The sequence below is a fragment of the Magnolia sinica genome, chromosome 13, assembly GCF_029962835.1.
Source record: "Magnolia sinica isolate HGM2019 chromosome 13, MsV1, whole genome shotgun sequence".
NCBI classification, from domain to species: Eukaryota; Viridiplantae; Streptophyta; class Magnoliopsida; order Magnoliales; family Magnoliaceae; genus Magnolia; species Magnolia sinica.
Window position 1 is genome coordinate 55692950 of NC_080585.1, and position 26809 is coordinate 55719758.

A 26809-nucleotide genomic window follows, 5' to 3' on the forward strand; every position below is an offset into this window, starting at 1 on the left:
ATTGGCTAATTCTGAAGCCGTTCGATATCTTGAAAGCCTGTTGGAACTCTTCGATCATCATTTTGCATTTTGGATTGTTAATCTATCTAAATCGCATGATCCAATGGAGATGCTCAAAACTCCCTCGTTCATGTTGGATTAGGTTAATTTTTGGTCATCTGAAAGGTTCTTTAGTGCTCTTTCATTCCTAACTTGAATCATCGTATTCCGAAACCATTTGCGCATCCGAAAGAGGGATCCCAATTGTCGGTCCTAAATTCTTCCTTCATCTCCTTGTCCAATAGTAACCTTCATAACTCTCTCTTCAGTAGTCAAATTTAGACTATTTTGAGTTCATTGGAATGGTAACTCGGCAAGCTTCCTAATGGGACCAAAAGTAGCTAATTCTGAGGCCATTTGATATCCCAAAAGCCTGTTGGAACTCTTTGATCATCATTTTTTAATTTGGATTGTTAATCTTTCCAAATGGCGTGTTCTAACGGAGATGCTCATAACTCCCTCGTTCGATGTTGGATTGGGTCAATTTTTTGTTATCTTAAAGGTTGTTTAGATCTTTCATTCTTGACTTGAATCTCGTATTTCGAGACCAATTGTGCATCCGTAAGTGGGATCGTAGTCGTCGGTCCTAAATTTTTCATTCTGCTCCTTGTCCAATAGTAACCTTCATAACTCTCTCTTTAGTGGTCGAATTTTGACTATTTTGAGCTTATTGGAATGGTAACTCGACAAGCTTCCTAATTGGACCAGAATTGGCTAATTCTAAAGCCGTTCGATATCCTGAAAGACTATTGGAACTCTTCAATCGTCATTTTGCAATTTGGATTGTTAATCTATCCAAATTGTGCGATCCAATGTAGATGTTCATAACTCCCTCGTTTGACGTCGGAATGGGTGAATTTTTGGTCATCTGAAAGGTACTTTAGTGCTCTTTCATTCCTGATGTGAATCGTCATATTCCGAGGCCATTTGCGCATCCGTAAGAGGGATCATAGTCGTTGGCCCTGAATTTTTCCTTCATCTCCTTGTCTAATAGTAACCTTCATAACTGTCTCTTCAGTGGTTGAATTTAAACTATTTTGAGCTCATTGGAATAGTAACTCGGCAAGCTCCCTAATGGGACCAGAATTGTCTAATTCTGAGACTGTTCGATATCCCAAAAGTCTGTTGGAACTCTTCGATCATCATTTTGCAATTTGGATTGTTAATCTTTCCTAATTGCACGATCCAATGGAGATGCTCATAACTCCCTTGTTTGATGTCTGATTGGGTCAAGTTTCGGTCATTTGAAAGGTATTTTAGTGCTCTTTCATTCCTGACTTGAATCATCGTATTCCAAGACCATTTGCTCATATGCAAGTGGGATCACAGTTGTCGGTCTTGAAATTTTCATTCATCTCCTGGTCCAATCGTAACCTTCATAACCCTCTCTTCAGTGGTTGAATTTAGACTATTTTGAGCTCAATGGAATGGTAACTCGACAAGCTTCCTAATGGGACCCGAATTGGCTAATTTTGAGGCGGTTCGATATACCAAAAGCATGTTGGAACTCTTCGATCGTCATTTTGCAATTTGGATTATTAATCTTTCCAAATCGCACAAATAGTGAGGACGGTGACATCCATAGTTCAAGAAACTTCTTATAGACTCTAGTTCGGATCAAACTTATATATATTTGTTTCAGCTTCATACGTCTCTATGTTAACTTATGAATAGGTTGGATGTTAAAAATTCATCATGGTGGGCCACATAAATGTTTTCACTTGGTGGGTGTGGCCCGGCCTACGGTTTTGTGTTGGTACTTGAACTTCTAGATCTATCTCATTCTTTTTCTCACGTATAAAACGATCTTTACAAATGGTTGAATGGTATGGATACAAACACATGCACAGATTTGGGTCCACGAGCTTGGTAGCGTCACTTCGTGCCATTTATTTACGTATCATCACGCCCTCCCAAAATCATGGTGGCCCACTATTCTCATATGGTTAAGAAAGATATGGCTTAATAGTTAAGAAAGAGGCTTATATAAATTATTATATCTATTGCGCCTCCACGTGTATGAAGGATGACGTGGTCGATCCCTTATAAATATTTTCTTGAGTAGGATTCACAAAAATCCTTTCACCCCGTTTTCTCGTTTAAACATATTGCATCCGACTCCGTCGTCCCGAGAAAGGAGCGACTCTCTCATTTTTCTACGGTTTCAGAGCTCTCTCAATCAATCAATGGCCCACCATTCATCTCCCCATCTAACCTCCAAGACCTCCTACGGATGTGACGACATCATCCGACTCTTTATCGAATCCCCAGCAGATGAAGAGAGTTCAGTAGCCACACAGTTCTGGAGAAGATGGACGGCCGCACGATGACCTCATCAGAGAGATCCGACCTTGAATGAATCTGATATTCCTTTTAAAAAAGGGCGTCCATGGCTGCTAATCGGGATGTGACTATGTGAGGGTTTCGAAAAATCTTCTCCCTTCCTCTTTTTTTTTTTTGTTGCTCTGTATGGATTTTGGGGAACTGTTACAGCCGCGATAATGGCAATTCTCGCTAACCCTGCTGGATGCCGAAAAGTGAGGAAGACATAGGGGGAAAGTCAACCTCACGGCCCCATGTCGATTTTCTGGAATCCGGCAACCACTCGAAAAACCAATGGCGTAGCTGTTAGTCAAGGTTGCTGGCAGCAGTAGGGTCTTCTCCCTTCCCCTTTACGAACTGTAATAAACTCTTTCATTAATTCATGGGCTGGCAACAATGGCAATCTATGCCGCCATCATCCCTAGATGGAATCTAGATGTGGAATCGCACCCAGTGGCCCTGATCTGGAACTGGATGTCCATGAATGGGCGGTCAAGATCTGCCCCTGAATAGGTCCATGGACGGTGGGTCTGAACAGCAATAAAATCCTCAAATGGATTCCAAATAGATCTTCCATGGCCGATGCATAGTGGCTCTGTAAACCAGGTCTTTAGTGGACCACACCACAAGAAATAATAGTGATTGAATACCCACCATTAAAAAGTTCTCAAGGCTCACCCTGATTTTTGTTTGTAATTCAACCTTCTGTTGACTTGGATGATGGGAAACACAAATATATGCCTGATCAAAAGGTATAGCTTATGAGAAATTATTTTAATGGTGTACATTCAATCACCATGGTTCCTGTGGTGTGGTGCTGAAATTTGCATCTGTTTAATTTTATGCTTATGCCTAATATGCCCCCACGGTCACGTGATCACGTCCTCACCCTTACCATGGGGCCCACTTTAATATATGTGTTTTATATATCCACATTCTCCATCTTTTTTTAAAGAAAAAAAAATCATTTTAGGACATTATCAATTTTTTTTTTTAATTATAAAAAATAATTCAAATCTTAGGTGTGACTGAATGTCCTACCATTAAAAACTTCTCGGGGTGCACCTTAATGTTTCTGTGGTGTTTATTTGCCATCCAATCTGTTGATAAGGTCACATAAGCCTAGATGAAGGGGAAAATAAATATCGCCTTGATCCAAAACTTTTGTGGCCCATTAATGGTCAATCACCACTGTTTCCTATGTAGAAACTTTATTATTCGCATCAATAAAAACTTTATTGAAGAAAGGAAAGAAAAATTTAAGATAAGAGAATACAAGACGAACAACAAAAGGGGGGTGCAATTCCCAACTGCTAATCTATCACCACCATCTTCATAAGAACATCTGCTTCTTTGTTTGAATCCAAAACAACATGACTCATTTTGGTAACTATGATGCCATGAGCCCTGATCTCTTCTTAAGAATGTCCCTAGACTATTGCTATAACGCTCCATGGTGTTTATATCCTCTGTCATCTGTCCGCTACAATGGTATCTCAAGTCCTGGTTCCTTTTTGAGACTGAGGAATCTTATCAGTATGTCAAAATTGATGGGTGATTTAGTTAGGTATTGCATTAGCTGTTTCAGTAATCCTACATTAACTCCAATAGTGTAAGTTGTAATAATGCCCATTAGCTGTTTTAGTTAGGTATGAAGAATGAAAGAACCAAAAAGGAGGAATGCGAGAGAGATGGGAGAAAAATGTGAGAGAGGGTTTGAAGAAAGAGAGAGAATGTGGGATCTCTCGATTATCTTATTAAATATATATGTAGGTTTTTTTCCTTTATTACATCATAACGGCCCACTTTATACAATATTTTCAAATAAGCCCTACTAATATCATATTTACAAAAATGACCTTACTCACTTAATATTCCAACACATATAAGCATGTGTCAAAAAGTGAACATTATCGGCTAATCCCAACCAATCAGTTGGTGGCAATCATACTTCTCGAGTGCATACACATGCTGAGAATCACCCATTAGAATTTTTCTAAACCGTCTGTTTTTGTGCATTTACTGTCTAACGACGAGTTTGCAGGCCTTTTGGGAAATGTCATCTAAATGTGGAACCCTATGATGCACATCTTGGATCTCTGACAATATGCACAACTTGGATCTCTGACAATATGCACAGCTTGGATGTCTCACAAATGGTCCAAGTTAGGATGCGTGGTCATGTGTGGAAGTGCTTGTGGGATAAGCAGATCTGTTCGACCTAATTGAGTTTGGTTAAATTTCAAACTATGGTTAGATTCTAATAAAACCTATGTGGAAGTGTGTGGGATAAGCAAACCTAATCGAGTTTGGTTAGGTGTCTGCCTTATTGCGGTTAGATTCTAAAAACACATGTTTTTTTATATTTTATTTTTATGCTTTAAAATCTAAGCTTTTAAATTAATGGTGTGATTTCTTTTTGTTTTTGAAAAATTTCAAATCATAAATGGGTATGTGATATTCTAATGGGTACCTAGTACCCTACAATGGGTATGGTATAGGTGCCCATTTTGGGCCTGACAATAGGGGTCTGGGTATGGGGGCATTACCCATTAGCAGGAATGTGTATGGGTATCCCCGTACCCGACCCAAAGCTGGCTGACAGTCGTATGCCAAATGGATGGTTTGGATCTTTACATGTGCTACATTGGCACATGAGGAAGTGGGTAGATGGGTTGGTATATATGTCTGTGGAGTTTGCAAATCCCATTTTACTATTCTCTTGCTTTCTTGGTTATGGTGGACAGTTTACTTTCATCATAGGCTAACTGCTATTTATTCGTGGATTCTCTTTATAGGTGTGCACATCTAAGATGAACTTGGGTGATGAGGTTGACTTGGAAGACTGTTTCTCGACTGAATAAAATTAGTGCTGCAGAGGTACATGGATCTTACATTTCTTTGCTGCTTTGAATCAAAATTTTGTTTTGTCACAGTTATTCAGTGTTGTTTCCATTTAATGTTTGATGCCATCTGAATATTCTGAACAATAAGAGTAGGCTAACTTTACATATCAGTGATCTGCAGTGATTGGTTGTCCAATGTTCTGTGTTGTGTGGATCGTTAGGATGTTGATGATTGATCATCTGATTGCCAGTTATATGCCTAGACCCATGTTTAGTGATCCAAATCATTATTATGGTTGGGCTAATTTTCAGTGATTCAACCTGTACACATGGTTGAGCCTATTTTTAGTGATCCAAATAGTTCATATGACTTGTCCCATTTACTGAATACTAAATTGTTTTGTTTGTATGGGCCCATATTAATTATCCAAACCATTGATATGACAAGGCCCGTAATAAATGATTCAAATCGTAATGTGGAGGGCTAGTTTTCAGTGATCCATACCATTCATATGATTTGGGGACTTTCTAGTGATCCTAATTGTTCGTATGACTTGACCCATTTTTCTACGATCAGATTGTTCATATGAATCAGCTCATTTTAATTATCAAAACATTCATATGACTATGCCCTCTCATTTTAATTATCAAAACATTCATATGGGCAGGTTTGTATTAAGTGGTCGAAATCGTTAATATGGTTGGGCGTGTCTTCCATCATCTATAGGCATATGTAAATTGGGCCAATCATACACTCAACCTATTCCCATTGTTAGGCCTATTTTTAATGATTCATGCTGTCGAATTGAATTGACCCATTTTATGAATTCTAAACTGTTTTGTTTGGATGAGCTCATTGTTAGTGATCTGAACCATTCATATGATTAGGCCCATACTTAGTGATAATGTGAAGAGCTAGTTTTTGGTGATCCACACCACCATTCATATGATTGGGGGACTATATCTAGTGATCCTAATTATTAGTGTGACTAAGCCCATTTCTATGATCAAACTGCTAATACGACTATCCTCTTTTTGATGATCCAAACGCTCTTATTACTAGGTCCATACTAATTCGATCCAAATCTTAAATGTGGTTGGGCTAGTCGTCCATTGTTTAAGCTGTTCATATGATTGTGCAAATCATCTACAACGCACACATGTATTTAACAATCCAAGGTGTGAATATAGTTGGGTGAATTTGTAGTGATCCAACCTGACCACATAGATTAGCCTATTTTTATTGATCCGTGCCATGTAGATGAATTGGCCTGTTTTCTACATTTGAAAATGTTTGGGTGAGCCCATCTTGAATGATCCAAACAATTGATATTATTAGGCCGGTAATCAGTGATGCAAATCGTTAATATGGAGGGCTATTTTTCAGTGTTGCAGACAATTCATATGACTAGTCCCATACTCAATGATCCAAATCAGTAATTTAGAGGGCTAGTCTTCAATGATTCATACCATTCATATGATTGGGACTATTTTTTAGTTATCCAAATTGTTCGTATGATTCAAGCCATTTTTTAATGGCTGAACGATTCATATAAATGAGCTATTTTAATGATCCAAACCATTCTTATGATTGGGGCCACAATAATTGTTCCAATTGTTCATATATTTGGCCAATCTTCGGTTATCGGAGTTGTTTGTATGATCAGGTCAACTATATGTCCATACTTGTGTTTAGATAGGTTGTTATTATGGTTGGGCCAATTTCCTGTGATTCAACCCATATAGATGGTTGGGCGTATTTTTTGTGACTCGAACGGTTCATATGATTTGTCCCAATGGTTCAAATTGTTAGTATGGAGGGCTAGATTTTAGTGATCCACAACATTCATATGATTGGGTGACTTTCTAGTGATCCGAATTGTTTGCATGACTCAATCCATTTTGAATGATGAAATTGTTCATATGACTAAGCTCATTTTAATCATCTAAACATCATATGACTTGGCTCGTCTTAACCAAATCAAATTGTTAATATGGTTGGACGATGATGAGTCTTCCATCATCCAAGGGGGTGTTTGGCGCATGGTATTGGGAAGGATTAGGTGGGACACGGATTTCCTGCGAAAGCCTTTCGCAGGAAGTTCTTGCGCTGGAAACCTGGTTGGGGCTCAACTTGATGTTTTTGAGAAATCCACCCCGGTCATCCGTTTTCTGAGATATTTTTAGAATAATAATAATACTTGTCTTTTCAGTTCATCCAAGTAGGAATAACGTTATTAATGGTATGGATGTCATGTAAACATCACTTTCTACCCCAGAAAGTTTTCAACGGTGGGAATTTTCCTACCCATCTTTTACTCTAGTCCGGCCCACTTGAGTCTTGGATCCTTCTCACTTTTGGTATCAAGTCATAAAATCAGCTCAGAAAACGGATGAACGGGGTGGATTTCTCAAAAATATCAAGTTGGCCCCCACCCAGGTTTCCAGCGCAGGAACTTCCTGCGAAAGGCTTTCGCAGGAAATCCGCGTCCCTCGGAACCCCGTTTCTAATTCCATGCTATGTTTGTAATATGGTGGTACATTGAATGGATATACCCACCATCATTTGAAACTATTGAGAATAACATGTGTTATATCCAAACCGTTCATCTATTTTGTAACCTTATTTTATGGCATGGACCTAAAAATGAGGCAGATCCAAAACTTATGTGGCCCCAAAGAAGTTTTCAATGGCAGGTATTTAATCCCGGCTGCTTTCTAGGGTGGGGTCCACTTGAGCTTTAGATCTACTTGATTTTTTGGCCCATGCTCTAAAATGATCTCGAAAAATGGGTGGACGGTGTGGATATAGCCCACACATCATGGTGGGACCTACACAACTTGCTAACGTTATTGGCTAAGGATAGTAATCATGATGAGTGAAGAAATTTTATCTATTCGGGTAAATGTTTAAGGCGAGATCACAAACTTTAGATGTAATGAGGCATTATCAAAGCACCATAACTAGTGTTTTCCCTTGCAACCCTAATTATATCTTTAGAAATAAATTATATCCAAAAGGGAGAGGGTAGAGATAGCCTTGGACAACGCTTCAAAAGTTTTTTATTGGTTAATTGAGGTTTTTCAACCATTAACTTTTTGTTCTAACAATACATTTATTTTAAATTGAGTTTGATAAGCATGTAATGGTTAAGATCCAATGATCCATGCCTTAGAAATAAGTGGTTATTGGCTAAGGATAGTAATCATGATGAGTGAAGAAATTTTATCTATTCGGGTAAATGTTTAAGGCGAGATCACAAACTTTAGATGTAATGAGGCATTATCAAAGCACCATAACTAGTGTTTTCCCTTGCAACCCTAATTATATCTTTAGAAATAAATTATATCCAAAAGGGAGAGGGTAGAGATAGCCTTGGACAACGCTTCAAAAGTTTTTTATTGGTTAATTGAGGTTTTTCAACCATTAACTTTTTGTTCTAACAATACATTTATTTTAAATTGAGTTTGATAAGCATGTAATGGTTAAGATCCAATGATCCATGCCTTAGAAATAAGTGGTTATTGGCTAAGGATAGTAATCATGATGAGTGAAGAAATTTGATCAATTCGGGTAAATGTTTAAGGCGAGATCACAAACTTTAGATGTAATGAGGCATTATCAAAGCACCATAACTAGTGTTTTCCCTTGCAACCCTAATTATATCTTTAGAAATATATTATATCCAAAAGGGGGAGGGTAGAGATAGCCTTGGACGTTGTAAGCCCCCTTGGCATCACCTTATGAAAGAGAGAGAGAACATCTTCTCTCCCTCCTTCCTTCACATCGCACATTCCACATATAGGGTCTATCCCGGACAACTCATATGAGTCTTCTTAGCCCTACTCTGAGCTAAGATGTGGCTTTCATCATTCTCCTCCATTTGGATTAGATTGGGAAGATACTTTTTAGCTGTAAGGATCAACATCGACACACTTCAACTTATCGATGATAATGATCAAAGTAACCGTAGGATTTATATATTTTGCTTTTAAAAAACTTGATAATATCTAAATGAGAATTCTTGAGTTAATTAGGCATAAATATAGTTTTTTTTTTTCAAAAACTTTTATTTCAGTTAGTTTCAAAAATCTTAACAACTTATGTCTAACAAATCATAAATAGTGGACATTTTTATCCATCAAGTTTCTTCCTTTTTTCACTCTTAGTTTTGTCATTTATAATTTTGTTTGCTATAGTTTCTTTGAAGGCCACTGATCAAATGGCCAGTATCATCTAATGGATGTGTAATTTAAATGCCTATTTATATTGAGGGTAATTAGGGAACGTAGCCAGTTTACGTCAATAAAACATCCATACTTACTGGGGAAGCATAGGATGGCACATGAAACTGTTTGCCTTTCTCATTTCCATTTTAATAAGGGAATATAACATTTTTTGAAAAAGTCAAATGGTGGAAAAAGAATTAACTTATGGTGGGTCGTCGGAAATTTTTAATGCTAAAGTGTTCAATCACCACTGTTTCCTGTAGTATGGTCCGCTTGAGATTTGAATCTTCTTCATTTTTGGGCTCATGCCCTAAAATGATTTGGCAAAACGGATGGACGGCGCGCGTATGACTAGTTCTAAAAATCCTATTTATTTGAACGACTCGGCTGACTTTTAAGACCAAACTTTGCATATGGACTAAGTTTATTTCAAGTCGAAAAATGGGTATCCCGGCCTGTACTCAATTGTGCAAATCCTTAATGTGGAGGGCTACTTTTTAGTGATCCACCCATATGTGTATGACTAGTTCTAAAAATCATACTTGTTTGGACAACTCGACTAATTTCAAGTCGAATGGCTACTTTTCAGTTATCCAAACCATTCATATGTTTGGGAGGGAGGCCCGTATGTGTATGTATGACTAGTTCTGAAAATCATATTCATTTGAACGACTCCGCCGACTTTTAAGACCAAACTTTGCATATGGCTAAGTTTATTTCAAGTCGAAAAAGGGATAACCCAGCCTGTACTTAATTGTTCAAATACTTGATATGGAGTGCTACTTTCCAGTGATCCTCCCATATGTGTATAAATAGTTTTAAAAATCATACTCGTTTGAACAAGTCGGCAAGTTTCAAATCGGATGGCTACTCTTCAGTGTTCCAAACCATTCATATTTTTGGGAGGAAGGCACGTATGTGTATGACTACTTCTAAAAATTTTACTTATTTGAATGCCTCAGCTTGTTTCATATCGGAGGGCTACTATACAGTGATCCAAATAATTCTCATTTGTTTGGGGGAAAGACCCGTATGTGAATGACCAGTTTAAAAATTATAGTTTTGAATGATTCGATCGTTTTTAAGACCAAACTTTTCTCATGATCGAAGAGTTTATTTCAATTCAAAAAGGGATAACTAGGCCTGTACTCAATTGCCTGTATCCTTTCTATGGAGTACTACTTTTCAGTGATCCAAACCATCTATGAGAGGGGGGACTAGGCCTGTATGTGTGTGACTAATTCTAAAAATCATACTTGTTTCAATGAATTGGCTGATTTCAAGTTGGAGGGCTACTTTTTATTGATCCACACCATTCATATGTCTGTGGGGAAGGCTCGTATGTGTAAGACTAGTTCTAAAAATTCTATTTGTTTGAACGACTCGCCCGACTATTAAGACCAAACTTTGCATATGGCTAAGTAAATTTCAAGTCGAAAGGGATAATCGGGCCTCTACTTATTTGTCCGAATCCTTAATATGGAGGACTGCTTTCCAGTGATATGTTCAAGTAGGCCCGTATGTGTATGACTAGTTCTAGAAGTCATGCTTGTTTGAATGACTCGACTGATTTCTAGTCGGAGGGATACTCTTCAGTGATCCAAACCATTCATATGTCTAATGGGAAGGCCTTTATGTGTATGACTTGTTCTAAAAATCCTATTTGTTTGAACGATTTGGCCGACTTTTAAGACCAAACTTTGCATATGGTTGAGTTTATTTCAAGTTGAAATAGGGGTAACTTAGCCAGTACTCAATTGTCCGAATCCTTAATATGGAGGGCTACTTTCCAATGATCCACCCATATGTGTATGACTAGTTGTAAAAATCATACTTGTTTGAACAACTCGGCCAATTTCAAGTCGGTTGGCTACTTGTTTTGCAATTGTGTAGGTGGGTTGTTTTCTTTTGCGCATTTCGTGGGCATTTTAATGAAGCTCTCTCAAAAAGAAAAAGAAAAAAGAAGGCAATTTGAAATGAGCCATAGCTAAATTCTTTTCTCGGTTTTAGGTTTTACCTAGACAAAAAATACAAAACGAAAAACAAATAGGAAGGACATAAATAAAGAAATGTACAAAAAAAAAAAAGTATGAAGAATCTAAACTAAAAATGCTTTTCGAGCAAGATTTCCTAGTAGGTGAAAACTAAATGCCTTAAATTTGTTGTTGGAAACCTTTTATCAATAAATGAAACTCCATATACAGATTAACTTCTTGATCTTGATCTTAGTAGGGTTTGACAGTTTACACATATAACTAATTACACCCTAAGCACACAATACACAACTTCACCAAATGTTGAATTTCATTCATCTCCAACAAAAGGATAGTCAAATACATAATCAAGGATGAGCCTACCCCAATCATTTTTTCTCATTTTACTTAGATCTTCGAAAGATGTGAGGTTTCACTTCCCAAAAGGAACGGGGACTGGGACACCCTGTTGTTATATAATTAAAAAAAAAACTTTCCCAAAACCTGTCACGAGTTTGGGTGAATGGCTTTGGTCATGGGTTTGCTCCCCACAGACATGAGTTTGATTCCCCTCCCCGTGGATTACCTGTTATGAGTTTGAGCGAACGACTTTGGTCGTGGGTTTGCTCCCCACAAACACGAGTTCGATTCCCCTCGCTGTGGATTACTCGATGTACGTGGTGTAATTGGGTAAGGTTTTTTTTTTCTTTTCTAATCCCCACATCTGGAGACCCACCACACCCGACCCGACTCGATGCCGACTCGAGTCGACTTGGTACCTGTGATCGGGTCGGACTCAGTTTGGATTAGTCCAGGACAGACCTGGACTCAATACACAACTTCACTAAATGTTGAATATCATTCACCTCCAACAGAAGGATAGTCAAATACATAATCAAGGATGAGCCTACCCCAATCATTTTTTCTCATTTTACTTAGATCTTCGAAAGATGTGGGGTTTCACTTTTCAAAAGGAACGGGGACACCCTATTGTTATATATATATAAAAAACCTTCCCAAAACCCGTCATGAGTTTGGGTGAATAGCTTTGGTCATGGGTTTGCTCCCCATAGACACGAGTGTGATTCCCTTCCCCATGGATTAGCTATCACGAGTTGGGGCGAACGACTTTGGTTGTGGGTTTGCTCCTCATAGATATGAGTTTGATTCCCCTCCCCGTGGATTACCTGTTATGAGTTTGGGCGAACGACTTTAGTCGTGGGTTTGCTCCCCACAGACACGAGTTCAATTCCCCTCCTTGTGGATTACTCAATGTACGTGGTGTAATTGGGAAGGTTTTTCTTTTTCTAATCCCCACATCTGGAGACCCGCCACACCCGACCCGACTCGGTGCCGACTCGAGTCGACTTGGTACCTGTGACCGGGTCGGACTCAGTCTGGATTAGTCCAGGCCAGACCTGGACTCTGATCGGGTCAGGCATGCTGGACTTGCTTACCGAGTTGGGTCGAGTTCGGATCAGGTCTATTTCAAAATTGTGTGGAGTCGGGTCAGCCCTAACTTGGTCCGATTCGACTCGTTGCTCTATTCTACACGTTGTGTATCAGGGAATCCCCGAAGGGGCTTCTCGTCGGGTTGAGTCGGGTCAGCCCTAACTTGGTCCGACTTACGCCTGTCCATTCCTTTCAAGCTTGATCCTGCTCCTATAGGCATATGCTCATGCCGCTTAACGACTGGGTTCAACTCCCTCCCCGTGGATTTGCCAATGCACGTGGTTTGCGGGTGATTGCATGCATCTACAAGGAATGGTCTCGCCTTAAATGGACGGGGACACCCTGTCGTTATAAAAAAAAAAAAACCTTACCAAAACCCGTCACGAGTTTGGGTGAATGGCTTTGGTTGTGGGTTTGCTCTCCATAGACACGAGTGTGATTCCCCTCCCCGTGGATTACCTATCACGAGTTGGGGCGAACGACTTTGGTCGTGGGTTTGCTCCCCACAGACACGAGTTTGTTTCCCCTCCCTGTGGATTACTTATTATGAGTTTGGGCGAACGACTTTAGTCGTGGGTTTGCTCCCCACAGACACGAGTTTGTTTCCCCTCCCTGTGGATTACTTATTATGAGTTTGGGCGAACGACTTTATTATAATCCCCACGTCTGGAGACCCGCTACACTCGACCCAACTTCATGCTGACTCGACTCGGTACCTGTGACCGGGTCAGACTTAGTCTGGATAAGTCCAGGCTAAACCCGGACTCAAATCTGGTCAGGTATGCTGGACTTGGTATTGAGTTAGGTCGAGTTTGGGTTAGGTCTATGTCAAAACCGAGTCGAGTCAGGTTTGCCCTGCAGCCCTAACTTGGTCCGATTCAACTCGTTGCCCTGTTCTTCATGGTCTATGTATCAGGGAAAGTTTTTGTTTTTAATCCTCACATTTGGATATTTTTGAAATTTCATCCTTCAATTTCAGTGTTCTCTATTAAGCCTATGCCTGTTCATTCCTTCAAGCCTGATCCTGCCCCTATAAGCGTATGCTCGTGACGCTTAACGACTGAGTTCGATTTCCTCCCCGTGGATTTTCCGACGCACGTGGTTGGCGGGCGATTGCTTGCATCTATAGGGAATGGTCTCACCTTAAAGGGGTAGGGACACCATGTCTTTCAAAATAATAATAATAATAATAATAATAATAATAATAAAATAAATAAATAAATAAAAAATTTCCAAAATCCGTCACGAGTTTGGGTGAATGGCTTTGGTCTTGGGTTTGCTCCCCACAGACACGAGTTCGTTTCCCCTTTCCATGGGTTACCGGTCACGAGTTCGAGAGAACGACTTTGGTCGTGCGTTTGCTCTCCACAGACACGAGTTTGGGAGAATGACTTTGGTCTTGGGTTTGCTCGCCACAGACACGAGTTCGATTCCCTTTCCCGTGGATTACCCATCATGAGTTTGGGCGAATGACTTTGGTCGTGGGTTTGCTCCCCACGGACAGAAGTTTGATTCCCCTCCCTGTGGATTACTCGATGCACGTGGTGTAATAGGGGAAGTTTTTTATTTTATTTATTTATTTATTTTAAAAGTTTAATCCTCACATCTGGAGACTCTTGAAACCCTCAATTTTGCGTTCACTATTTAGCCTATGCCCATCCATTCCTTTCAAGCTTCATCCCACCCTTATAGGGGTAAGCTAGTGATGCTTAACGACTGAATGAGAGTTTCATCTGTTGATGAATAACGGATTGACTCCATTGTGGGCATTGCTTTGTTTGTCTCTCCTTTCCTTTTAGTGAGTTCCGTTACATGCTTGTAGTAATAGGGGGACATCATATCTGCTGAAAAACGGAGCCCCAATCTAGTAAGGCGCACTATAGCGCGCTCTGGGCGGCCCTGGCTTTTAGCTCTCTTGATTAGGTCGTCGTATTTTGCAGTGGCGACTCCCGAAGCATGGGAGCTACTTCTAGACCAACATAATTACATAAACGGCATGGCGTTTCCAGTCAAAGCCTTCGGCCCGAACTTCAATATATAGATCTATTTTTTCTTCAAAGTGGATCTATTAGGGGCCAGGCTAGCCCAAACCCCCGAAGGGGCTTATCATTGGGTGTTGGTTGACCGACTCTGATTGCCTATAAGTTGTTTGTTCGACCAAAAAGTCCATCTACATCCTCTATTCGAAGTAGAAATCCTGCCTTGCTGCCTCTTATCACTTTACTCCTTCCCCATGATCATTTTCAGGTAAGGTCCCATGAATGTGCACATGACTTACTTTTTATTGGACTAACTTCAATAGGCAAAATCTCACACCACTTTACACAAGGGTTCATTAGTCGTGGAATCAAAGTAATAACCGTCGATCTTTAATTAGGATCAAGACAAATAAGAACAGTCAGACTCTTACCCGAAGATGAAGTTTGGCTTGGATTCGGAAGTCACTCATAACAAAATCTTTTTTTAGCTGAAAATACTAGGGCATCATTTAAAATAGACAAATTTTATGCATTATCTTCAAAAGGATTCTGTGCCAGAATCAAACACTAGGAAAATTTTAATGATTAAGAAATAAATTGATAAGAAGAATACCAAAAGGACGATCTATGCTAAAATAAAATCAATACATCAAAGCCTTTGATCCTTATATTCCAATCTATACTTTCTATTGTCAAAGTGGCTAGGGGGGAAAATTTAGCAGATCAATAGTGGATTAAATGTTAAACTCTAGAATTCTATGAGTAAATTTAGATCAAATTAATTAAAACCTTGCTAGTATCAAAGTCCTCATATGGGTAGACGATATTACCTTGTATAAAAATTGCTTACTCCAAGTTTGGTTCCCCTCCTTGTGGATTACCCGTCATGAGTTTGGGAGTACGGCTTTGGTTGTGGGTTTCCTTCCCTAAAACACGAGTTCGGTGATTATGTGCTTTCGCAGGGAATAGTCTCGCCTTAAAGGAGCGGGGACACCATGTCGTTATAAAACAAAAGAAAATTTCAAATTTACAAGTGTGGTGTTTATCATTGTTGCTATAACAAATTTAGAACGGGAAGAAAGAGTACAAAAAAAGAGGAAAAGAAAAGACTTGAAAGAGCTTAGAAAATGAAGAGAGCGAGAAGTTTTTAGATGCTGAACTTTACATAGAGCTTAACTTTGAAGGGAGCTTAGAAAATATATTACTTTTGAAACTAAGGAATCCAATGGTTTGTTGGTTATTTCACATCATAATGATGTCTTTTTTTTTTTTTGCCAATTAACTTGAAGGATGTCTAGTTCTAATAGTAAGGGTGCCTTTTTGAACTCCTTTGAAAGTTATTCTCTTTGAGAAGTCCTTAGGGCTCATTGGTAGTGACCTTTAAGTGTGTCGCTGAAAGTTGTTTATCTTGTCAGCTGAAGACTCTTGAAATCTTGTCGTTTCGTCACTGCTCCTCACTAATGGTGTGCGAAAATCATCCTACACACTTGTATTACTTAGTAATTGCTTCTATATAGTAAGGGTACGTTTCTGAACTCCTCACTAATGGTGTGTTAAAATCTCAAAAAGAAATATTTTCGATTTCAAGGTCGAATCAAGACGGCGACCAATCTAACTTTGATGGTGTCACCTTGCTTCATAAACTATTTGTGCACATGGTGGCAGTCCTGCTCTTGTTAAGCAATTGTTCGTTTTTCGAATTAAGGTCGTTTTCTCTTCCGTTAAATTTTTTTTTTCATGCGCTCTCATGCTTTTGATGTTTGTGAAAACAACTAACATCCTACAACTTGTATCACTGAGCAATTGTTTCTATATCGGTTATGCATGTGTATTGTTTTGTTTGTTTGACCCAAATATCAAGAAGAACCAGCGCCGTTAGAGCCTTTGATTCTTATGGGGTGTTTTCAAATGCTGGACTTTACATAGAGCTTAACTTTCAAGAGAGCTTAGAAAATATTTTACTTTTGAAACTATGGAATCCAATGGTTTGTTGGTTTTTTCACATCATAATGATGTTTTTTTTTCCTCCCGGCCGATTAACATGAGGGACGTCTAGTTGTAATAGTAAGGTTACTTCTCTGAACTCCTTTGAAATTTATTCTCTTTGTAAAGTTGAGGATTTGAAAGTAAGACCATGACCAATCTAACTTCGATACTGTCACCTTGCTGCATAAACTTTTTATACAAATGTAAGCAATAGCTTGTTTTTTGAATTAGGGTAATTTTCTTTTTCACTTGAATTATTTTTTTCAGGCCCTTTTGTGCTCATAATGCCTGTGAAACTATCATCACAACTATGATCACCCATTCATGATCAAAGGCATCTTCAACAATTGCTTCTACTATAACTTAAGCAATTGATCTGTATTGTCTTTGCTTGTCTAACACAAATTGAGAGAAGAAATAACACTGCTGGAGCCTTTAACACTTCTGGAGTGTTTTCAAATGCTATAGTTTACATAGAGCATTACTCTCAAGATAGCTTAGAGAGTATCTTACTTTTGAAACTATGGAACTCGAATGGAGAAGCTCTCTCAAAGAAGTCATGGTGAATGGATGGTTCCACAGGTATGCCCGTCTTAGCATCTATCTGTTTATGGGTAATTAGATATCCATTATGATGATTGCTTGACATAGGGGATCAAGTGGCAGCCAAATGGAATTATGAAAATCATTGACAGGAAAAAGAACATTTTAAAGCTTTCATAAGGATAATATGTTCCTGTTGAAAAACATCTTTGGTGAATGTTCTGAAATTGACTTGGTATGTCTTGCACTTGACAACCTTTTCTCTAGTTTTCTTCTAAGGTAATTGACCTTGAGATCTCTTCCTGCAAATGTCTCGTTAACTTGTCCATAACTAACTTGGTGCAAGCCTACACTAATTGGGAACTCACTTGTCTCTCTACTAGTGGTCCTGATGAAGGCTTAGTTGTTTACACTAATATTGGATGATGGGTTCCTTGCATTGTTTTGGGCTGTTGTGAACTTGACCTTGTATATCATATAATGTTGTCCACAAGTTCATCCTTTCTTATTATTTATTTTATTGGCTAGTGGAAAGGAATTTGGAAGTGGCTGAACCTAAAATACACAACATGTTCTTAAAGTTGAGTGAATGCTGCTACCTTGTAGCCCTCAAACATGGCTATGAGACGTGGGTTTTCTGCTACTCATGTTCCTTGTCCAAGCAAATCACTATGTTTTTCTAGAGCTAGAAAAAAGCTTTTCTTCCACGGTGGACACTTTGATCAATTGAAGTGGAAGAGTGCAACAAGGTTGTTTGTCAACCATTGCCTTTTGTCTCCTCCTCCTTTTCCAAGTTACGTACATTGTTTGTGACAACAGGTCATTGTTTAGCATCACTTGGGGGCATTCATGACCTCATATTGACTGTGTGAACAAATGATTAAAAGTTGGACTGTAGGTTGCACTATAAAAATATGTTTTCTAAGCTTCTTTGGTTCAACTTTCATTTGAACATGTTGAACCATTTTAATTATAAATAGAATAAATTGACATTTGGTAAGTGAAAACCTAAAAATGATAGCTTCTGGATGCATATTCCTGTACAAGGGTATCGTGAAGCAGCAAGTCTGTCCCTCATTTCTTCAAGGCCGACATAAAGAGCTAATGGAACTGTTAGAGGAGGAGAAAACTTTTGAGAGAAATAGAGAGGGAGGGAGGGAGGTCTCCCTATCTTATTTAGGATATAGCCGAGCCTCTCTTCCCTTCACCTGCGACGGTTAGCGTTCTTTACACTACTAATAGAAGAAGAACAGCTGTTACCACAGTTTTCTTCACTTGTTCCTTTCTCTTCTTCTCCAATTTTCCCTTCTTTCCGTTGCTTCTGTTGATAGATGTGAAATTACCACACCAAATTAATACTTGCTGAGATCAATTCATTTTCTCACATTTCTTACTAATCTAGCATATAATCACATATTAATGTAATCTGTTAACGTGTTTCATCTCATGCTGACATGCTTTTAGGAAGATGTTTCTGTGATATTTAATGTTGCGGACAGACAAATCTGGCACTCTTAACTATTAAAGAATTCTGAGATGTTATCGACGATATTTGTGTGAGGTACCCTCAAGTGGACCAGTATTTGAAAAATAAGCATATGCGCAATGTTGTTGATCTGTTGAATGATTCCAAGGGGATTGAAAGAAAAAAAAATCTATCAAGTTAGATATTGAAGGGTTCAAGTCAGCTCTGTCTCGTGTGGATTTACAGATGAAGAATCTTTCTGCACCTGCTCAGGTGGTTTTTCTTGCTCAGTTTTAATAATTCATAGCTTTGAAGCATTGCTGGAAATTTTTGTTGTTGTCAATGTGGTGGCATGTTGCATGGTTTAAGGATTTAGTTTATGGATCTTGGGCCCTTCATTTGGATTTAAGAATGACATGAATTTACCATTAGAAGTGGGTAGTGAGCAACAAGCCCAATCCCTATATTGGCTTCATAAAACTGATAGTCAGAATCTGATGTTATCTGAGGACCCAAACTTGCTGCCTCAAAGGTTAGTGTGTTTTTCAAGAGTTCTGTATTGTGGTGAAAGGCCTCTTCTTCTTCTTCTTTATGATTTTATTTAACTCATGGGATGTGGTTCTTTCAAGGTTTTAATTTCTAATGCATCACCCATAACAATGATTTACTTGCAAAGTCAAAGCAATGGCAACCGACTAAATGATCTTGGTAATTTAGATATAGCCACAGTGGGCAGCAACCCATCTTTGATGATATTAGTTTCATGGTCAGTAACTGTGACTTGGAACCCATCTATACCCTGTGCTTTCTTTTCTTTCCTGCAATGCCCTGCCAATTTAAAACTATATCATCTGCAACCACAGGGCCTTGTTGCTATTGTAGACAAGGGCTCGCCATCAATTTAACCATCAATTGGATTATGATCCTCAATCAATTGTTTTAAATTTCAGCTGTTCAAGGGCTCGCCATCAATTGGATGGTTGGGATTTTGGATGGTATGGTTTTAGTATTGTTGGACCACTAGAGGAATGTCTTGATTATCAGTGGCAACGGTAATTGTGGCCTTGCAAACTCAACCATCAGAATAATTTGGCCCTTTCTGAGAAAGTGCAGTAGCATCAGGGGTGGATTGGATTATGTTACAGGCAACCTGCAGCTTTGGTATTGTTCGAGAACATAGCATTAGCGTAATACATTATATGCAACTTGCGACTTTGCTTATTGCATGCCGAATTTCAATTAGGATAAGTGATGCCCATGGATCAGTAATCCAGACCATTCATCCATTGCATCCCAGTGGACAGATTGTGCCCTGAGAATCCCCTGGATTTGAAGATCCTTTTACCAACAAATCTGGGACTTCTCTCAATCGGAACTGACCACCTACAGGCACCTATACTGCTATCTGCAGTACAAGGCATTTTTTAGCTCTGAGATGTAAAAAAGTTTTTTTTTTTTTCCTTTTCTTTTTCCATTTCGTGGCTGAACACCTGTACTACAAATTGTGGTAGAGGTGCCTGGAGGTTATCAGTTCTCTTTTTCAGTTCAATGCGGGTCACTTGATTCTCCTACTATAGGCCACAAATGGAAAGGTTAACATTGTCTCACAGTAGACTTTTTTTTTTTGCTAGTTACGCTGTTTGTCGAAGATCCTGAAATTTGATATGGGTTACAGGAATTTGACTGAGCTGTACATACAGGAGAATGGGGTTGATGATCTTGGGGGCAGCTGGCTAAGTTGCTTCCCTGAAAGCTTCACATCTATGGATGCTTTCAAATTGTGGAATCAGATTCCAAAATAATTACCGATGTTATTTCAAATCCTTAGCACCAGCCCATACACCGTTCCAAAATTGAAAGCCTACCTACTGATTTGCAGCCCCAAAGAAATCACCAAAGAATAAACTGATGTATCGACTCACCAATAGAAAGTTTTCCTATGCAGGTAAGTTGTGTACAAATATCCCTTTTTATATTCAAGTCATTCCCTTGATTTATGCAAAACTAGGCTACCCAAAATTTATGGACAACTCCCATTGCCTTTGAACTGCTAGAACTAACATGTGTGGATTGGCAAAAGTGCAAATGCACTTGCCCTAAATAGTAGCAGTGAGGATCTCCCACAGTATTGATAAAACTCTATAAATAGGAAATAACTCAAATTATTCTCATAATATGTTGTGTACTCTCTTGGGGCTCAATACACAGTCATATGGTTGTGTATATAGCTGAACATGTATATACCCTTACCATTGAGTATATTCTGCCATTTGAGGAATTTCCTGCATATATCCTTACCATTGCGTTTATTCTGCCATATAAGGAATATCCTGCATATACATCAACATGATTGTTTTATTTGTACACAGAGATAGACATGCTCTAGGGAGTAACATGAAGAAAACGTAGAATCAGTATATATAGGACTTGGTGGTTTGATCCTCCATTAGATTCCATTGGAGAGTTTACATTATTAGAGTTGCCCTTTGTGATTAGCTGATAAAGTGACTAGTTTTGGTTCTTTCATGTTTCCAATATATACGCTGTCTTACCTGACATGGTTTAGGGTGTCTCTAACAGGGATGTATTGGAATGGGCCTCTTGTATATTCCTTTCTTTGGGTTGTAGCTTTTGCCCCATCTTGGCTTTTTTTTCTTTTTCTTTTTTTTTTCCCCAATAAAATTACCATTACCTTTATGCTTTAGGGGGTTTCATTGCAGAGTTTCAATTCTTTAATTCTGATTGTGGTTTATGTTGTCAGTTGTTTGTGAAATCTGTGTGTGTTTGTCTTTTCAGATTGGTGTGCAATTATTTGCCGACTTTAAAGCTTTATCCCAGCAAACAGAAGATGCCAACTCCCAAATCAGCATAGGGTTGTCATAGAACATGGAATGGTTGAGGATCGAGCTTGTGGGGCATGATATTTATTCATGAATTGTTTCATGCTATGGTCATGATCTATCATTTTTGGTTCTTTCATGGTTCCATATAGATATACCTGCAAGATGCTTGTCATTTGGTTCTTGATTGCCTCAGAGAATGAGACAGTGATGATCTGTCAACGCTAATATGGATGGTTGTTTGTCTAAATTCACAACTCTGTTCCTTTACTGCAATTATTGCGATCATTATGTCTTTAGCCCCTCCCTGTCTGTGATGCAGACTTGTCTAGGAATATGGAGTTGGGAAGATTTGCACTTGGAAAGTAGGCAACAATGTCTCATTATTGTAGAAGAGGGTTTTGCAATGAATTTCTTTATGCTTGTGTTATGTTGCTCATCGCATTTAATATGTTGTCATAGTGGTTCTTACTTGGATCTCAAGGATGCGAGTGTGTTCCATCGAGTAACAAGTACAAGATTGGCAGCATGGCTTGCTGCTTGCTATAAGGGGGTCTCATTGCAGTGTTTTGTTTTGTTTTGTTTTATTCTGTTGGTGGTTATTTCAGATGTTTGCAAAGTCTATTTATCTTTTTTCGCTTCTTTAATGGCTCCAGATGGATAGACCTGCAAGGTCCTTGTCATTTTGGTTCTTGATCGCTTCGGAGAATGAGATGGCGATGATCTATCAAATGCTAATACCAAGGGTTCTTTGTCTAGATTCACAACTTCAACTCTAACTTCAACTCTGTTCCTTTACTGCAATTATTGCGATCATTATGTATTCAGGTCCTCTCTGTCTGTGATGCAGACTTGTCTAGGAATATGAAATTGGGAAGATTTGCACTTGGAAAGTAGGCGGCAATTTGTCTCATTATTGGAGAAGGGGGTTTTCCAAAGAATGTTCTTTCTTTATGCATGTGTTATGTTGCTCATCTGGTGTATGCATCCAATATGTTGTCATAGTGGTTCTTATTTCGATCTCAGGGATGCAAGCGTTCCATTGAGTAAGGAGTACAAGATTGGCATCAAGGCTTTAAAAAAGAAAAAAGAAAAAAGATTACCATGGACTCTAAACTTTCAGACAGGTGCTTTTTTAATATGTTCCTTTTCCAGTGAGTTTGATTCTTGGTGCAGTACTAAGAGATAGTCCAATGCAGAATTTTTCTTGAAAGAATGTTGATATTTATGGCATGTTAGATCTCTTTTAGTGGGTGATCTACTTTCAGTTTTTACAGTATTAATTGGCTTAAATGTAATTGTAGGGGGATTAGAAGGATTGATGTGCCATATCAAGAATCTATTTACTATTTTTAGGAAGAATGATAGGACACTGCTCATTAGTGAACATACATTGTGGAGGGGCAGGATTCCCTACATGTGGGGCCATGGTTTGTTAATCCAATCTGTTTATCTGATAAGCCCCATAGCTGATGGGGGTGTGCTAAAAAAATATTCATGATTGGAAGATCCTAACCTTTGATCAATGGACCACAAAGAGTTATCCATCATTTATTTGGCATGGATGATTGAGTGCAAATTTGTTCTTAGTTTTAAAGCCTTTCTTTCTCATCTTGAATTTAAAGTTTTTATATACCTCATTGTCCTCGTATGGATGTACTCTTCATAATTGTTTCTCTCTTTATTTGTTCATATATCAAATATATTCTTCCCTGCCGTCCCGATTTCTGCCACATACCCCGTAGTGGTTAACATGGAGAAAGCACATTTACTACGTGCTCAACAAGAAATTCCAATATCGGAATATGGGGCAAGTGTTATAATTTCACTGGTTGGTTTTCTGAACTGCTGGTTCCAATATTGGAATATCAGTTTAATTTACAATATTGTTTCAGGCATCAGAAAAATCAGCACAAGCCTATAAATGGGCTGAACCCCAATTGGAAACAGTTAACAGATTTGCTATTTCTTTCTTTTATTAAATATGCTCGTATTATGGTTGTAGTATAGATGTTTTTTACTTTATGAAGAAATTCAGTGCTGAAGGATTAGTTTGAAAAGCTTTCAGCGGGGTCCTAGAATTTGTTGTTGTGATTCTCAACTACCAATATTTTAACAATCTCAACAGATGAGTTAACTGCTACAGATTTGCTATTTCTTTCTTTTATTAAATATGCTCGTATTATGGTTGTAGTATAGATGTTTTTTACTTTATGAAGAAATTCAGTGCTGAGAAAAGAGAGAGAGAATTCATTAACTTCCCATATTAGAACTTGATGGATGAGAGAGAGGGATGGTAGACATTGTGTATGAGAGTCGGATTTAAAGCATGCAAAATTGTCATTTGCACTTTCCTCCAAAGGGCAAAGTTATTTTTTTCTTCTATGTTTAATATTTTGTGTGTTGATGGAACTTTTCACCAACTTCATACAACAGTTTTCTCCTGAGTTGGAGCAGGTGGAAGATGGTGGATATTGGCAACAGGAAAGCCCTCCTAATAACTAATATAAGGATGAGTTGGTATGTTTCTTTCATGATAAGTGTCATCTTTGACAATTTGATTATGCTATTGATTTGATGATGTCTTTACCTAGTGTAGGAAAATATCTAGATTCACGGGTTTTCAGTATGTTTACTATGATTTCTTGAACTCGTAGCATTAAGTGGTGCTTGTATCATTACTAGTGTAAAGATGTGTGGCTTATTCACTGTTTTGGTCTTGATAGCGTATCTTATATTTTTGTTCTCGGAATGTGTTACAGATGAATGAGGATGTTTGTTTATCTCCCTCTGGCACATATCTTTGATCGGGTGATTGAGGAGCTGTTTATTTGTCATGGTGCCTTGATAGGATTTTGGCGTGGGGTGAATTATTTTGTCAATTGGATATCCTTTTACCAAATAAGAGTCCAATTGAATTTATATTTTCCTTTAAGCATGTGTCAAGAGAAGTGAATTCCTTGGCCATCTTAGCGAAGCATTCATCAGGTTTGCTTTTTATTGGGATCCATATCCATTGCCTAAATGGATATTTTTTATACATATCATTTTTCAATAAATTGATTGGTTGTAACCGAAAAATAAATAAAACTATATTTTTCATGTTCAGGAAGTAAAATTATTGACTAAGTACATTGGAGAGCTAAAACCAACTATTGTTTGATGAACCTAATGCCAACCTTTGTTACAATGAGTTTGGACCTGCTTTATAGTTTCCTTCTATAATTGTTTATGTTGTTTGTTATTTTTGTTGGGTTGCAAGGTTATTTCAGAAAATTATTACAAATCCACACTGTATTTTGATGATAGCTTTGTTGTGTATGCAGACTAAAGAAGAAAAAACATCACAACAAAAGCGTAATTTTGAGAAGCAACTCTTGGAGGTTGAACATTTATGGTCACAGGTACAAATGATTCATTGTGTGCACTGACTGTATCTACCCTCATGTAATGAAGGCAGATGCTATTTGGAGACTCCCATCTATGAGATTCCTTTCTTGCAATCTTCCTACTCATCCTTAGGACTATCAACATGCTGGGCTTGGGGTTGGCTACAACTTGAATTTTGAACTGTTTGGTCCAAGCCTGACGGGCTGGACCTATTCAAAATTTTGATATCGCGTGGCCCAAGCCCAGTCTATTGACAACACTACTCTTCCTAGTGAGATCTTGATCACTCCCGACTTTCTTTTGTTGAGATCTTGCACATGATTTTGGCACTCTCTAATCACTTGATTGCTTGTAAGATTAGGGCATGGAAAAGAGGTAAATGATCAATTGACTTCTTATTTTTGTATGAAAAATTGAGGAATTATAGAATCATCGGGCGATGATATATGTACCATATGCTTTGAGCCTTGAGTTTATAAAAATGTAGTGCATGGATCGGTTATCGAGATGGTTCATCTAATGGGTCCCACCATGGATGAGGAATCCCCTCAAAACACCCTCTGATGAGAATATTCTTCACCCTTGATTAGTGTCTAGAAAATACATTGTTTGTGGTGATCTGCATTCAACAAAAAATGCCAAAGATTGGATTGAGTACAATCTCCCAATCAAGTTGATGCTTTGGGAATCTCATATACACATTGGGCCCCTTTTGATGAATGTTTTGGGTTAGTGATCAGTGGGCTCCCCTTGCACAAACTATAAGCTAAGGATATGGTGTAAGTCCTAAAGATGCTGCATTGATTATGCATGATTCTCTTTATCCTAAAACACATTTCTCACCTAAAACACGTCACGCAAGATACAGTTCTTTTTCTTTCTTTTTTTTAATGTATCAAGATTCCTTGTGTGAGGCCATGATTTGGGGCACCCCGAAAGCCTCCCATATTGGAATATTTGTAACTGTTCAATTGTTGGTCCATTTTTCATTGAATGTGGACCTTTCTTGTAGCTTTTCATTATACAATTTCTAGGCCATTGATTGTCTTCCAAATGGAGAGATCCTGGTTCTTTGGATCGTGGGTCACTAAAAATAGCAATGTGAATTGCAATGACCCATAATCCAGTTTGCTCACTCTATCTGGAATTCATGGTGGGGTTCATCAGATTGATGGTCTAGATCATCAAAACATGGGCTCCATGTGTACGCATGAGAAAATTGCACTTGTTGAGAGCTGGAGCCCTATAATTGCCCAAGAAGTTTCATGCAAAGTTACCAAATTATATTCTTGGTTTTGCGTGCTTAACTCTCTCTCGTTCTTTCTTTTTTTCTTTTCCAGCTACTCTACCAAAGTACATGAAGACAACGGGATATGAAATAATTAACGAAGGTGAGGAAAACATTTTACTTTTGAACTTTGCCTGCTATTTGTTCTGCTTACAAGAATTGTACCTTGCATTAGGCAATGAATAGGCCAAATTAGCCTGTGGGCTTTGGCTCCTGACCTGAATGGGTTTGGCTTGTGTCTAATATAGACCCATTGACAAGCCTAGCTCTGATTTGAAATGGGTTGGCCTTAGACCTAGGTCAGGCTGGCTTCCAGGTTAACTGACCCAACCTACTTTTGAGGTAGGTTCAGGCCAAACTAATTGGGTAGTGGTTCGTGTTCAAGCTGGGCTTGGGTTGAACCCTTCCTACCCATAGGTTTTTAATGGGTTGGGTCATTTCATGGGTTGAGCCAAA

The 26809-nt window shown here is 38.5% G+C and overlaps 1 long non-coding RNA gene across 1 annotated transcript; it reads left to right on the top strand.

Annotated features, from left to right (window-relative positions):
• The first annotated feature begins 2133 nt into the window (after positions 1-2133).
• Positions 2134-17573, top strand: LOC131223765 (uncharacterized). The gene is made up of 3 exons (XR_009160673.1): positions 2134-2454; positions 5160-5241; positions 17479-17573. It is a non-coding gene; the product is annotated as an uncharacterized LOC131223765 (long non-coding RNA).
• Positions 17574-26809: the final 9236 nt, after the last annotated feature.